Source organism: Phyllobates terribilis, unplaced genomic scaffold (assembly GCF_046119375.1).
Source record: "Phyllobates terribilis strain yellow unplaced genomic scaffold, ASM4611937v1 Scaffold_8461__1_contigs__length_29661, whole genome shotgun sequence".
Taxonomy (NCBI): Eukaryota; Metazoa; Chordata; class Amphibia; order Anura; family Dendrobatidae; genus Phyllobates; species Phyllobates terribilis.
Window position 1 is genome coordinate 17,214 of NW_027371201.1, and position 12,449 is coordinate 29,662.

General features: G+C 45.0%; 9 non-coding genes across 9 annotated transcripts; all 9 read left to right on the top strand.

The window, feature by feature from the left end:
• Positions 1–884: 884 nt before the first annotated feature.
• On the top strand, positions 885–1,075 carry LOC141252225 (U2 spliceosomal RNA). The gene has a single exon (XR_012313671.1). It is a non-coding gene; the product is annotated as a U2 spliceosomal RNA (small nuclear RNA).
• A 1,118-nt stretch (positions 1,076–2,193) lies between these two features.
• On the top strand, positions 2,194–2,384 carry LOC141252226 (U2 spliceosomal RNA). Its single transcript, XR_012313672.1, has one exon. It is a non-coding gene; the product is annotated as a U2 spliceosomal RNA (small nuclear RNA).
• Positions 2,385–3,500: 1,116 nt separating this feature from the next.
• LOC141252228 (U2 spliceosomal RNA) lies at positions 3,501–3,691 on the top strand. The gene has a single exon (XR_012313674.1). It is a non-coding gene; the product is annotated as a U2 spliceosomal RNA (small nuclear RNA).
• Positions 3,692–4,809: 1,118 nt separating this feature from the next.
• On the top strand, positions 4,810–5,000 carry LOC141252229 (U2 spliceosomal RNA). Its single transcript, XR_012313675.1, has one exon. It is a non-coding gene; the product is annotated as a U2 spliceosomal RNA (small nuclear RNA).
• Positions 5,001–6,115: 1,115 nt separating this feature from the next.
• On the top strand, positions 6,116–6,306 carry LOC141252230 (U2 spliceosomal RNA). Its single transcript, XR_012313676.1, has one exon. It is a non-coding gene; the product is annotated as a U2 spliceosomal RNA (small nuclear RNA).
• A 1,115-nt stretch (positions 6,307–7,421) lies between these two features.
• Positions 7,422–7,612, top strand: LOC141252231 (U2 spliceosomal RNA). Its single transcript, XR_012313677.1, has one exon. It is a non-coding gene; the product is annotated as a U2 spliceosomal RNA (small nuclear RNA).
• Positions 7,613–8,730: 1,118 nt separating this feature from the next.
• On the top strand, positions 8,731–8,921 carry LOC141252232 (U2 spliceosomal RNA). Its single transcript, XR_012313678.1, has one exon. It is a non-coding gene; the product is annotated as a U2 spliceosomal RNA (small nuclear RNA).
• A 1,116-nt stretch (positions 8,922–10,037) lies between these two features.
• LOC141252233 (U2 spliceosomal RNA) lies at positions 10,038–10,228 on the top strand. The gene has a single exon (XR_012313679.1). It is a non-coding gene; the product is annotated as a U2 spliceosomal RNA (small nuclear RNA).
• Positions 10,229–11,343: 1,115 nt separating this feature from the next.
• On the top strand, positions 11,344–11,534 carry LOC141252234 (U2 spliceosomal RNA). The gene has a single exon (XR_012313680.1). It is a non-coding gene; the product is annotated as a U2 spliceosomal RNA (small nuclear RNA).
• The last annotated feature ends 915 nt before the right edge of the window (positions 11,535–12,449 follow it).

Here is a 12,449-nt window from a genome sequence, read left to right on the forward strand (position 1 = left end):
TTTTTACTTCCTTTTGGATAAACAGACATATTAGGCAAGCATTTTGGAGCTTTCACCTAAATAACTACAGGTGGTGAGATAAGCTGCACAATATAATTGACCTTTCAGTATATTGTTGCACACACACCATCTATTTAGCAAATGCCCTTGTTATCAACAGCAGCCTTTTAAACTCACCTGAGCTAACAGGTATGTGCGCTGGTTACTCTGCTGCGCTTAAAATTTCTTTTTTGGTTTGCTACAATGCCTTTTCTGAAACGTTGTCTCCTTCTGCTGGAACACTGACTTCTTTCATTTAATGCCTGCAGACTATAAAAGAGAACCCAACCCAAAAAGTTTGGTTGATTAGTCTGTGGCATTCTGTTAAACTGTTGCTTATGGCGGTCTCTGTGAGCTTCTCAGCGACATTCAGCCAGCCAGGTATCCTGCCTGCAGTAGATGGAATGTGGCAATGGAACGCTGGCTGCGCGTGTCATAATAGGCTCTGAGCCTTTATATACCTGTGCACAGCAGCAGCCACCTTCAGTCTGCTGCTGGACAGCCAGCAGCAGCAGCAGCAGGAGAGGTATGTAATCAGGAGCCCTCCTGCTAAGGGTAGACAGCTGCTCGTTCCACCCCACCCCCCGCCTTAATTGGTTCTCCTCCCTTCCAACGGTGTTGAGTCGGGTGGGAACAGCAGGGGGTGAAGGTGCTGTGTTTAAAGAGGTGGAGTTATGCAGATCTAAAACGCGTGGATTGCAGCAGCAGCAAGCCGAAAAGTGCAGGCATGTAAGGGATCTAGAGGTTGACAACATGTCTTCTTAACGGGAGTCCAGGAGCTCATCTCCACAAATGGACTTTTCAGGATCCTTGGGTGGCTCCGTAGTTTGAAACCAATTCTGGTTATCGCTTCTCGGCCTTTTGGCTAAGATCAAGTGTAGTATCTGTTCTTATCAGTTTAATATCTGATACGTCCCCTATCTGGGGACCATATATTAAATGGATTTTTAGAACAGGGAGATGGAAAAAGAGCTTGCTCTGTCCACTCCACGCATTGACCTGGTATTGCAGTATCTCCAGGACCGGTGCACCCCTTCTTTAATGCAGTTTCTAAAATCAGAAAGAATTGAATTCAATGTTTTTTGTTCATTTTGCTTGTTTGTCGGATTTTGGGATGGACTCTTTGGCTTTGCTTTTCTTCTCCTCATTGGATTTTTCATGTTCAAAGTTGCAGAAGCCAGATTACAAGCTCATTTTGGTTCAACTTCAGCAACTGTGCATTGCATTGCCATGTAATGTGATGCAATGCTATCTTTCTAGCTCTCCCTTTTTACTTCCTTTTGGATAAACAGACATATTAGGCAAGCATTTTGGAGCTTTCACCTAAAAAATAACTACAGGTGGTGAGATAAGCTGCACAATATAATTGACCTTTCAGTATATTGTTGCACACACACCATCTATTTAGCAAATGCCCTTGTTATCAACAGCAGCCTTTTAAACTCACCTGAGCTAACAGGTATGTGCGCTGGTTACTCTGCTGCGCTTAAAATTTCTTTTTTGGTTTGCTACAATGCCTTTTCTGAAACGTTGTCTCCCTCTGCTGGAACACTGACTTCTTTCATTTAATGCCTGCAGACTATAAAAGAGAACCCAACCCAAAAAGTTTGGTTGATTAGTCTGTGGCATTCTGTTAAACTGTTGCTTATGGCGGTCTCTGTGAGCTTCTCAGCGACATTCAGCCAGCCAGGTATCCTGCCTGCAGTAGATGGAATGTGGCAATGGAACGCTGGCTGCGCGTGTCATAATAGGCTCTGAGCCTTTATATACCTGTGCACAGCAGCAGCCACCTTCAGTCTGCTGCTGGACAGCCAGCAGCAGCAGCAGCAGGAGAGGTATGTAATCAGGAGCCCTCCTGCTAAGGGTAGACAGCTGCTCGTTCCACCCCACCCCCCGCCTTAATTGGTTCTCCTCCCTTCCAACGGTGTTGAGGCGGGTGGGAACAGCAGGGGGTGAAGGTGCTGTGTTTAAAGAGGTGGAGTTATGCAGATCTAAAACGCGTGGATTGCAGCAGCAGCAAGCCGAAAAGTGCAGGCATGTAAGGGATCTAGAGGTTGACAACATGTCTTCTTTACGGGAGTCCAGGAGCTCATCTCCACAAATGGACTTTTCAGGATCCTTGGGTGGCTCCGTAGTTTGAAACCAATTCTGGTTATCGCTTCTCGGCCTTTTGGCTAAGATCAAGTGTAGTATCTGTTCTTATCAGTTTAATATCTGATACGTCCCCTATCTGGGGACCATATATTAAATGGATTTTTAGAACAGGGAGATGGAAAAAGAGCTTGCTCTGTCCACTCCACGCATTGACCTGGTATTGCAGTATCTCCAGGACCGGTGCACCCCTTCTTTAATGCAGTTTCTAAAATCAGAAAGAATTGAATTCAATGTTTTTTGTTCATTTTGCTTGTTTGTCGGATTTTGGGATGGACTCTTTGGCTTTGCTTTTCTTCTCCTCATTGGATTTTTCATGTTCAAAGTTGCAGAAGCCAGATTACAAGCTCATTTTGGTTCAACTTCAGCAACTGTGCATTGCATTGCCATGTAATGTGATGCAATGCTATCTTTCTAGCTCTCCCTTTTTACTTCCTTTTGGATAAACAGACATATTAGGCAAGCATTTTGGAGCTTTCACCTAAATAACTACAGGTGGTGAGATAAGCTGCACAATATAATTGACCTTTCAGTATATTGTTGCACACACACCATCTATTTAGCAAATGCCCTTGTTATCAACAGCAGCCTTTTAAACTCACCTGAGCTAACAGGTATGTGCGCTGGTTACTCTGCTGCGCTTAAAATTTCTTTTTTGGTTTGCTACAATGCCTTTTCTGAAACGTTGTCTCCCTCTGCTGGAACACTGACTTCTTTCATTTAATGCCTGCAGACTATAAAAGAGAACCCAACCCAAAAAAGTTTGGTTGATTAGTCTGTGGCATTCTGTTAAACTGTTGCTTATGGCGGTCTCTGTGAGCTTCTCAGCGACATTCAGCCAGCCAGGTATCCTGCCTGCAGTAGATGGAATGTGGCAATGGAACGCTGGCTGCGCGTGTCATAATAGGCTCTGAGCCTTTATATACCTGTGCACAGCAGCAGCCACCTTCAGTCTGCTGCTGGACAGCCAGCAGCAGCAGCAGCAGGAGAGGTATGTAATCAGGAGCCCTCCTGCTAAGGGTAGACAGCTGCTCGTTCCACCCCACCCCCCGCCTTAATTGGTTCTCCTCCCTTCCAACGGTGTTGAGTCGGGTGGGAACAGCAGGGGGTGAAGGTGCTGTGTTTAAAGAGGTGGAGTTATGCAGATCTAAAACGCGTGGATTGCAGCAGCAGCAAGCCGAAAAGTGCAGGCATGTAAGGGATCTAGAGGTTGACAACATGTCTTCTTAACGGGAGTCCAGGAGCTCATCTCCACAAATGGACTTTTCAGGATCCTTGGGTGGCTCCGTAGTTTGAAACCAATTCTGGTTATCGCTTCTCGGCCTTTTGGCTAAGATCAAGTGTAGTATCTGTTCTTATCAGTTTAATATCTGATACGTCCCCTATCTGGGGACCATATATTAAATGGATTTTTAGAACAGGGAGATGGAAAAAGAGCTTGCTCTGTCCACTCCACGCATTGACCTGGTATTGCAGTATCTCCAGGACCGGTGCACCCCTTCTTTAATGCAGTTTCTAAAATCAGAAAGAATTGAATTCAATGTTTTTTGTTCATTTTGCTTGTTTGTCGGATTTTGGGATGGACTCTTTGGCTTTGCTTTTCTTCTCCTCATTGGATTTTTCATGTTCAAAGTTGCAGAAGCCAGATTACAAGCTCATTTTGGTTCAACTTCAGCAACTGTGCATTGCATTGCCATGTAATGTGATGCAATGCTATCTTTCTAGCTCTCCCTTTTTACTTCCTTTTGGATAAACAGACATATTAGGCAAGCATTTTGGAGCTTTCACCTAAAAAATAACTACAGGTGGTGAGATAAGCTGCACAATATAATTGACCTTTCAGTATATTGTTGCACACACACCATCTATTTAGCAAATGCCCTTGTTATCAACAGCAGCCTTTTAAACTCACCTGAGCTAACAGGTATGTGCGCTGGTTACTCTGCTGCGCTTAAAATTTCTTTTTTGGTTTGCTACAATGCCTTTTCTGAAACGTTGTCTCCTTCTGCTGGAACACTGACTTCTTTCATTTAATGCCTGCAGACTATAAAAGAGAACCCAACCCAAAAAGTTTGGTTGATTAGTCTGTGGCATTCTGTTAAACTGTTGCTTATGGCGGTCTCTGTGAGCTTCTCAGCGACATTCAGCCAGCCAGGTATCCTGCCTGCAGTAGATGGAATGTGGCAATGGAACGCTGGCTGCGCGTGTCATAATAGGCTCTGAGCCTTTATATACCTGTGCACAGCAGCAGCCACCTTCAGTCTGCTGCTGGACAGCCAGCAGCAGCAGCAGCAGGAGAGGTATGTAATCAGGAGCCCTCCTGCTAAGGGTAGACAGCTGCTCGTTCCACCCCACCCCCCGCCTTAATTGGTTCTCCTCCCTTCCAACGGTGTTGAGGCGGGTGGGAACAGCAGGGGGTGAAGGTGCTGTGTTTAAAGAGGTGGAGTTATGCAGATCTAAAACGCGTGGATTGCAGCAGCAGCAAGCCGAAAAGTGCAGGCATGTAAGGGATCTAGAGGTTGACAACATGTCTTCTTAACGGGAGTCCAGGAGCTCATCTCCACAAATGGACTTTTCAGGATCCTTGGGTGGCTCCGTAGTTTGAAACCAATTCTGGTTATCGCTTCTCGGCCTTTTGGCTAAGATCAAGTGTAGTATCTGTTCTTATCAGTTTAATATCTGATACGTCCCCTATCTGGGGACCATATATTAAATGGATTTTTAGAACAGGGAGATGGAAAAAGAGCTTGCTCTGTCCACTCCACGCATTGACCTGGTATTGCAGTATCTCCAGGACCGGTGCACCCCTTCTTTAATGCAGTTTCTAAAATCAGAAAGAATTGAATTCAATGTTTTTTGTTCATTTTGCTTGTTTGTCGGATTTTGGGATGGACTCTTTGGCTTTGCTTTTCTTCTCCTCATTGGATTTTTCATGTTCAAAGTTGCAGAAGCCAGATTACAAGCTCATTTTGGTTCAACTTCAGCAACTGTGCATTGCATTGCCATGTAATGTGATGCAATGCTATCTTTCTAGCTCTCCCTTTTTACTTCCTTTTGGATAAACAGACATATTAGGCAAGCATTTTGGAGCTTTCACCTAAATAACTACAGGTGGTGAGATAAGCTGCACAATATAATTGACCTTTCAGTATATTGTTGCACACACACCATCTATTTAGCAAATGCCCTTGTTATCAACAGCAGCCTTTTAAACTCACCTGAGCTAACAGGTATGTGCGCTGGTTACTCTGCTGCGCTTAAAATTTCTTTTTTGGTTTGCTACAATGCCTTTTCTGAAACGTTGTCTCCTTCTGCTGGAACACTGACTTCTTTCATTTAATGCCTGCAGACTATAAAAGAGAACCCAACCCAAAAAGTTTGGTTGATTAGTCTGTGGCATTCTGTTAAACTGTTGCTTATGGCGGTCTCTGTGAGCTTCTCAGCGACATTCAGCCAGCCAGGTATCCTGCCTGCAGTAGATGGAATGTGGCAATGGAACGCTGGCTGCGCGTGTCATAATAGGCTCTGAGCCTTTATATACCTGTGCACAGCAGCAGCCACCTTCAGTCTGCTGCTGGACAGCCAGCAGCAGCAGCAGCAGGAGAGGTATGTAATCAGGAGCCCTCCTGCTAAGGGTAGACAGCTGCTCGTTCCACCCCACCCCCCGCCTTAATTGGTTCTCCTCCCTTCCAACGGTGTTGAGGCGGGTGGGAACAGCAGGGGGTGAAGGTGCTGTGTTTAAAGAGGTGGAGTTATGCAGATCTAAAACGCGTGGATTGCAGCAGCAGCAAGCCGAAAAGTGCAGGCATGTAAGGGATCTAGAGGTTGACAACATGTCTTCTTAACGGGAGTCCAGGAGCTTATCTCCACAAATGGACTTTTCAGGATCCTTGGGTGGCTCCGTAGTTTGAAACCAATTCTGGTTATCGCTTCTCGGCCTTTTGGCTAAGATCAAGTGTAGTATCTGTTCTTATCAGTTTAATATCTGATACGTCCCCTATCTGGGGACCATATATTAAATGGATTTTTAGAACAGGGAGATGGAAAAAGAGCTTGCTCTGTCCACTCCACGCATTGACCTGGTATTGCAGTATCTCCAGGACCGGTGCACCCCTTCTTTAATGCAGTTTCTAAAATCAGAAAGAATTGAATTCAATGTTTTTTGTTCATTTTGCTTGTTTGTCGGATTTTGGGATGGACTCTTTGGCTTTGCTTTTCTTCTCCTCATTGGATTTTTCATGTTCAAAGTTGCAGAAGCCAGATTACAAGCTCATTTTGGTTCAACTCCAGCAACTGTGCATTGCATTGCCATGTAATGTGATGCAATGCTATCTTTCTAGCTCTCCCTTTTTACTTCCTTTTGGATAAACAGACATATTAGGCAAGCATTTTGGAGCTTTCACCTAAATAACTACAGGTGGTGAGATAAGCTGCACAATATAATTGACCTTTCAGTATATTGTTGCACACACACCATCTATTTAGCAAATGCCCTTGTTATCAACAGCAGCCTTTTAAACTCACCTGAGCTAACAGGTATGTGCGCTGGTTACTCTGCTGCGCTTAAAATTTCTTTTTTGGTTTGCTACAATGCCTTTTCTGAAACGTTGTCTCCTTCTGCTGGAACACTGACTTCTTTCATTTAATGCCTGCAGACTATAAAAGAGAACCCAACCCAAAAAGTTTGGTTGATTAGTCTGTGGCATTCTGTTAAACTGTTGCTTATGGCGGTCTCTGTGAGCTTCTCAGCGACATTCAGCCAGCCAGGTATCCTGCCTGCAGTAGATGGAATGTGGCAATGGAACGCTGGCTGCGCGTGTCATAATAGGCTCTGAGCCTTTATATACCTGTGCACAGCAGCAGCCACCTTCAGTCTGCTGCTGGACAGCCAGCAGCAGCAGCAGCAGGAGAGGTATGTAATCAGGAGCCCTCCTGCTAAGGGTAGACAGCTGCTCGTTCCACCCCACCCCCCGCCTTAATTGGTTCTCCTCCCTTCCAACGGTGTTGAGTCGGGTGGGAACAGCAGGGGGTGAAGGTGCTGTGTTTAAAGAGGTGGAGTTATGCAGATCTAAAACGCGTGGATTGCAGCAGCAGCAAGCCGAAAAGTGCAGGCATGTAAGGGATCTAGAGGTTGACAACATGTCTTCTTAACGGGAGTCCAGGAGCTCATCTCCACAAATGGACTTTTCAGGATCCTTGGGTGGCTCCGTAGTTTGAAACCAATTCTGGTTATCGCTTCTCGGCCTTTTGGCTAAGATCAAGTGTAGTATCTGTTCTTATCAGTTTAATATCTGATACGTCCCCTATCTGGGGACCATATATTAAATGGATTTTTAGAACAGGGAGATGGAAAAAGAGCTTGCTCTGTCCACTCCACGCATTGACCTGGTATTGCAGTATCTCCAGGACCGGTGCACCCCTTCTTTAATGCAGTTTCTAAAATCAGAAAGAATTGAATTCAATGTTTTTTGTTCATTTTGCTTGTTTGTCGGATTTTGGGATGGACTCTTTGGCTTTGCTTTTCTTCTCCTCATTGGATTTTTCATGTTCAAAGTTGCAGAAGCCAGATTACAAGCTCATTTTGGTTCAACTTCAGCAACTGTGCATTGCATTGCCATGTAATGTGATGCAATGCTATCTTTCTAGCTCTCCCTTTTTACTTCCTTTTGGATAAACAGACATATTAGGCAAGCATTTTGGAGCTTTCACCTAAAAAATAACTACAGGTGGTGAGATAAGCTGCACAATATAATTCACCTTTCAGTATATTGTTGCACACACACCATCTATTTAGCAAATGCCCTTGTTATCAACAGCAGCCTTTTAAACTCACCTGAGCTAACAGGTATGTGCGCTGGTTACTCTGCTGCGCTTAAAATTTCTTTTTTGGTTTGCTACAATGCCTTTTCTGAAACGTTGTCTCCCTCTGCTGGAACACTGACTTCTTTCATTTAATGCCTGCAGACTATAAAAGAGAACCCAACCCAAAAAGTTTGGTTGATTAGTCTGTGGCATTCTGTTAAACTGTTGCTTATGGCGGTCTCTGTGAGCTTCTCAGCGACATTCAGCCAGCCAGGTATCCTGCCTGCAGTAGATGGAATGTGGCAATGGAACGCTGGCTGCGCGTGTCATAATAGGCTCTGAGCCTTTATATACCTGTGCACAGCAGCAGCCACCTTCAGTCTGCTGCTGGACAGCCAGCAGCAGCAGCAGCAGGAGAGGTATGTAATCAGGAGCCCTCCTGCTAAGGGTAGACAGCTGCTCGTTCCACCCCACCCCCCGCCTTAATTGGTTCTCCTCCCTTCCAACGGTGTTGAGGCGGGTGGGAACAGCAGGGGGTGAAGGTGCTGTGTTTAAAGAGGTGGAGTTATGCAGATCTAAAACGCGTGGATTGCAGCAGCAGCAAGCCGAAAAGTGCAGGCATGTAAGGGATCTAGAGGTTGACAACATGTCTTCTTTACGGGAGTCCAGGAGCTCATCTCCACAAATGGACTTTTCAGGATCCTTGGGTGGCTCCGTAGTTTGAAACCAATTCTGGTTATCGCTTCTCGGCCTTTTGGCTAAGATCAAGTGTAGTATCTGTTCTTATCAGTTTAATATCTGATACGTCCCCTATCTGGGGACCATATATTAAATGGATTTTTAGAACAGGGAGATGGAAAAAGAGCTTGCTCTGTCCACTCCACGCATTGACCTGGTATTGCAGTATCTCCAGGACCGGTGCACCCCTTCTTTAATGCAGTTTCTAAAATCAGAAAGAATTGAATTCAATGTTTTTTGTTCATTTTGCTTGTTTGTCGGATTTTGGGATGGACTCTTTGGCTTTGCTTTTCTTCTCCTCATTGGATTTTTCATGTTCAAAGTTGCAGAAGCCAGATTACAAGCTCATTTTGGTTCAACTTCAGCAACTGTGCATTGCATTGCCATGTAATGTGATGCAATGCTATCTTTCTAGCTCTCCCTTTTTACTTCCTTTTGGATAAACAGACATATTAGGCAAGCATTTTGGAGCTTTCACCTAAATAACTACAGGTGGTGAGATAAGCTGCACAATATAATTGACCTTTCAGTATATTGTTGCACACACACCATCTATTTAGCAAATGCCCTTGTTATCAACAGCAGCCTTTTAAACTCACCTGAGCTAACAGGTATGTGCGCTGGTTACTCTGCTGCGCTTAAAATTTCTTTTTTGGTTTGCTACAATGCCTTTTCTGAAACGTTGTCTCCCTCTGCTGGAACACTGACTTCTTTCATTTAATGCCTGCAGACTATAAAAGAGAACCCAACCCAAAAAAGTTTGGTTGATTAGTCTGTGGCATTCTGTTAAACTGTTGCTTATGGCGGTCTCTGTGAGCTTCTCAGCGACATTCAGCCAGCCAGGTATCCTGCCTGCAGTAGATGGAATGTGGCAATGGAACGCTGGCTGCGTGTGTCATAATAGGCTCTGAGCCTTTATATACCTGTGCACAGCAGCAGCCACCTTCAGTCTGCTGCTGGACAGCCAGCAGCAGCAGCAGCAGGAGAGGTATGTAATCAGGAGCCCTCCTGCTAAGGGTAGACAGCTGCTCGTTCCACCCCACCCCCCGCCTTAATTGGTTCTCCTCCCTTCCAACGGTGTTGAGGCGGGTGGGAACAGCAGGGGGTGAAGGTGCTGTGTTTAAAGAGGTGGAGTTATGCAGATCTAAAACGCGTGGATTGCAGCAGCAGCAAGCCGAAAAGTGCAGGCATGTAAGGGATCTAGAGGTTGACAACATGTCTTCTTAACGGGAGTCCAGGAGCTCATCTCCACAAATGGACTTTTCAGGATCCTTGGGTGGCTCCGTAGTTTGAAACCAATTCTGGTTATCGCTTCTCGGCCTTTTGGCTAAGATCAAGTGTAGTATCTGTTCTTATCAGTTTAATATCTGATACGTCCCCTATCTGGGGACCATATATTAAATGGATTTTTAGAACAGGGAGATGGAAAAAGAGCTTGCTCTGTCCACTCCACGCATTGACCTGGTATTGCAGTATCTCCAGGACCGGTGCACCCCTTCTTTAATGCAGTTTCTAAAATCAGAAAGAATTGAATTCAATGTTTTTTGTTCATTTTGCTTGTTTGTCGGATTTTGGGATGGATTCTTTGGCTTTGCTTTTCTTCTCCTCATTGGATTTTTCATGTTCAAAGTTGCAGAAGCCAGATTACAAGCTCATTTTGGTTCAACTTCAGCAACTGTGCATTGCATTGCCATGTAATGTGATGCAATGCTATCTTTCTAGCTCTCCCTTTTTACTTCCTTTTGGATAAACAGACATATTAGGCAAGCATTTTGGAGCTTTCACCTAAATAACTACAGGTGGTGAGATAAGCTGCACAATATAATTGACCTTTCAGTATATTGTTGCACACACACCATCTATTTAGCAAATGCCCTTGTTATCAACAGCAGCCTTTTAAACTCACCTGAGCTAACAGGTATGTGCGCTGGTTACTCTGCTGCGCTTAAAATTTCTTTTTTGGTTTGCTACAATGCCTTTTCTGAAACGTTGTCTCCTTCTGCTGGAACACTGACTTCTTTCATTTAATGCCTGCAGACTATAAAAGAGAACCCAACCCAAAAAGTTTGGTTGATTAGTCTGTGGCATTCTGTTAAACTGTTGCTTATGGCGGTCTCTGTGAGCTTCTCAGCGACATTCAGCCAGCCAGGTATCCTGCCTGCAGTAGATGGAATGTGGCAATGGAACGCTGGCTGCGCGTGTCATAATAGGCTCTGAGCCTTTATATACCTGTGCACAGCAGCAGCCACCTTCAGTCTGCTGCTGGACAGCCAGCAGCAGCAGCAGCAGGAGAGGTATGTAATCAGGAGCCCTCCTGCTAAGGGTAGACAGCTGCTCGTTCCACCCCACCCCCCGCCTTAATTGGTTCTCCTCCCTTCCAACGGTGTTGAGGCGGGTGGGAACAGCAGGGGGTGAAGGTGCTGTGTTTAAAGAGGTGGAGTTATGCAGATCTAAAACGCGTGGATTGCAGCAGCAGCAAGCCGAAAAGTGCAGGCATGTAAGGGATCTAGAGGTTGACAACATGTCTTCTTAACGGGAGTCCAGGAGCTCATCTCCACAAATGGACTTTTCAGGATCCTTGGGTGGCTCCGTAGTTTGAAACCAATTCTGGTTATCGCTTCTCGGCCTTTTGGCTAAGATCAAGTGTAGTATCTGTTCTTATCAGTTTAATATCTGATACGTCCCCTATCTGGGGACCATATATTAAATGGATTTTTAGAACAGGGAGATGGAAAAAGAGCTTGCTCTGTCCACTCCACGCATTGACCTGGTATTGCAGTATCTCCAGGACCGGTGCACCCCTTCTTTAATGCAGTTTCTAAAATCAGAAAGAATTGAATTCAATGTTTTTTGTTCATTTTGCTTGTTTGTCGGATTTTGGGATGGACTCTTTGGCTTTGCTTTTCTTCTCCTCATTGGATTTTTCATGTTCAAAGTTGCAGAAGCCAGATTACAAGCTCATTTTGGTTCAACTTCAGCAACTGTGCATTGCATTGCCATGTAATGTGATGCAATGCTATCTTTCTAGCTCTCCCTTTTTACTTCCTTTTGGATAAACAGACATATTAGGCAAGCATTTTGGAGCTTTCACCTAAATAACTATAGGTGGTGAGATAAGCTGCACAATATAATTGACCTTTCAGTATATTGTTGCACACACACCATCTATTTAGCAAATGCCCTTGTTATCAACAGCAGCCTTTTAAACTCACCTGAGCTAACAGGTATGTGCGCTGGTTACTCTGCTGCGCTTAAAATTTATTTTTTGGTTTGCTACAATGCCTTTTCTGAAACGTTGTCTCCTTCTGCTGGAACACTGACTTCTTTCATTTAATGCCTGCAGACTATAAAAGAGAACCCAACCCAAAAAGTTTGGTTGATTAGTCTGTGGCATTCTGTTAAACTGTTGCTTATGGCGGTCTCTGTGAGCTTCTCAGCGACATTCAGCCAGCCAGGTATCCTGCCTGCAGTAGATGGAATGTGGCAATGGAACGCTGGCTGCGCGTGTCATAATAGGCTCTGAGCCTTTATATACCTGTGCACAGCAGCAGCCACCTTCAGTCTGCTGCTGGACAGCCAGCAGCAGCAGCAGCAGCAGGAGAGGTATGTAATCAGGAGCCCTCCTGCTAAGGGTAGACAGCTGCTCGTTCCACCCCACCCCCCGCCTTAATTGGTTCTCCTCCCTTCCAACGGTGTTGAGGCGGGTGGGAACAGCAGGG